This window comes from Lissotriton vulgaris, chromosome 11 (assembly GCF_964263255.1).
Source record: "Lissotriton vulgaris chromosome 11, aLisVul1.2, whole genome shotgun sequence".
Lineage (NCBI taxonomy): Eukaryota > Metazoa > Chordata > Amphibia > Caudata > Salamandridae > Lissotriton > Lissotriton vulgaris.
The window spans coordinates 396,519,321-396,521,967 of record NC_141699.1 but is presented as its reverse complement, the minus strand read 5'-3'; the positions used below and the strand labels follow the sequence as shown (position 1 = coordinate 396,521,967).

At 44.8% G+C, this 2,647-nt stretch overlaps 1 pseudogene; it reads left to right on the top strand.

The window, feature by feature from the left end:
• Nucleotides 1-259: 259 nt before the first annotated feature.
• LOC147679858 (uncharacterized) lies at nt 260-1,915 on the top strand (annotated as a pseudogene).
• Nucleotides 1,916-2,647: the final 732 nt, after the last annotated feature.

Below are 2,647 nucleotides of genomic sequence, written 5' to 3'. Positions count from 1 at the left end.
ACGAGTGTTCTACGAGGAAGAGTGACCAAAGAGAGAGAGACCGAAGACTGTTCTTCCGAAACTCCAAAGACCACGCCCTGCATCCTTTGTTATCTATTGCCAAGTATTTTGAAATTGTTTAACAAATTGACGCGTGAATAAAGTGCTTATTGTGCTACTGTCAATGACTGTTTTGATTCTTGCGATACAGTTACTTAAGGACGAAGTGTGAAAACGCTTACAGTGGTGTCAGAAGTGGGATACTGTCATTTGAAACAAGATGACGCAACCAGTAACTGTGCAAGATATGATAACACAGCTGGCAGAAGGTCAGAGACATTTACAGTTAGTGTTTGAGGAACAGAATAGGAATGCCCAAAAAGAAAGAGAGTCATTTCAAGAGGCTTTGAAAGAGCAAGCAATGTTGTTGACAAGTAACCAAAAAGTCCAAGATACAGTTATTCTCCGCCTTACAGATGCAAATTCTAGTGCCCGTGTCCACCATAACATTCCCGGTAGTGTATTACAAAAGTTTCAAGAGGGAGAAGATCCGGACTTCTTCTTTACCAATTTTGAAAGAGTTGCTACCACAGCCACTTGGCCTGCAGACAGGTGGGGACAATATGTAGCGCCGTTATTATCTGGAGAATTGCAGGCGGCGTACCAATCGGCTAACCCAGCTGGAGTGACTCCTTATCCCGAGATAAAGAAGGCAATTCTCGAAAGATTAGGGTGTGACCAAGAGTATTATAGGGCACGCTTTCGCAAGGAAAAATGGGTTACAGGTGATAATCCCCGAGCATTGTTTTACAGGGTCAGAGACTTGGGGAACAGGTGGCTACAGTCTCATACAGCCACCATGGAGGAGGTTACGGAACACATTTTTCTAGAACAATATTTGGATGCTTTACCTACCAATACTAGAGCCTGGTTAAAACAACATCCTGGTCTAACGTCCCAATCTGCTATCGAACTAGCCTGTGCTTACCATAGGTCCCCCGACTTCAAAGCTCCTACGGGGAGAACCCCCATTGTATTTACCAAACCTGCACCCCGAGTTTCCAATGACAGTGTAGAAAAATGCCCTTTTCCTACCCCGAAACCCAACCCAAAGCCCTTTCCAAAATCAACTCCCCTGTTCAGGTGGGACCTCAATGTTTTAGATGTGCAGAGTGGGGGCACATCTCACGAAATTGTCCATTGAACAATGACGGCTCTGAACCAATGGAAGTGGGTTGGTCACGAGGGTGAGTTTTGGTTACAGGTCTATGTAGGAAGACATACAAGAAAGCCATCCGACTAAATGGGAAACCTATGGAAGCTTTATTAGATACAGGATGTCACCATACGGTAGTATTGCAAGGCCTGGTACCCCTGAACTCTCTATGTGAAGGAGAAACCGTGCTAGTTTCCTATGTTCATGGAGACGGAATATCCTTTAGCAGAAGTCTTACTGGAAATAGACGGGTATCCCCAAGTCCGGAGAGTAGGGGTAGTTCCCCGACTTCCTGAAAATATTTTGTTGGGAACAGTTTTGCCTAAATTTCATGATTATTTAATGGAGGCCTCGGAGCAAGAAGCCAGAGCAGAGTGGTTACAGGAGGCTCCCTTTTCTAACGAAAACCTAGTTCAACCCAGAGCCCGAGAACATAAGTCGAAAAATGAGAAAAGAAGGGACAAAGAGAAGTATACCAGTGCCTGTCAGTCTTTTGCTTCATGTTTACTTTCTTCCCCAGAGCATGGAGATACTCCTGCACGAAGCTTCTGTGCAGCTCAGAAAGATGACAGCACCCTCTCGAATGCCTGGAATCAAGTGCAAGAGAATGACTCAGAGAAGGTAGGACCCTATTTCTGTATAAAACAAGGATTACTGTATCGAGTAAGTGAAGGGGCAAATGGAAGGGTAGAACAGTTGCTGGTCCCAGTAGCCTTTTGAGAACAAGCTTTACAATTAGCACACAACCAGACGGTTGGGGGTCACTACGGGCAGGAATTAACCCTGAAATATTTACTGGATCGTTTTTAGTAGCCGGGAGTGTATAGAGAAACTGCGAGGTTTTGTACCACCTGTCCAAAGGGTCAGTTGATAAATCCCTCCAAAGATAAGAAAGTACCCCTCTGTCCTTTACCCATTATTGATGTTCCATTTCAACGTGTAGGGATAGATCTGGTAGGTCCGTTAATTCCCTCAGCCAGGGGGCATCAGTATATATTAGTACTAGTGGACTATGCAACAAGATATCCGGAGGCTATACCTCTAACAAGCATGACTACGCTAACTGTGGCTCAAGCTATGATATCCTTCTTCTCCCGAGTAGGATTTCCGTTAGAGCTTTTGACAGACCAAGGAACTCCTTTTATGGCGAAACTCATGAAGGAAGTATGTTCGCTTTTTTGGGTCCAACAGATTAGAACGGCAGTTTATCACCCACAAACTGACGGTTTGGTGGAAAGGTATAACCGAACGATTAAAACCATCCTGAAGAAGCTGATAAGCGAGACAGGAAAGGATTGGGATAGGAAGTTACCCCTTGTACTCTTTGCTATTAGGACACATGAACAAAAATCCACTGGATTTTCCCCATTCGAGTTGCTATTTGGGAGAAAACCCCGTACCTTGCTCGATATGGCTGCTGAGCAGTGGACGGAGGAAGAGGATGAAGGGAAA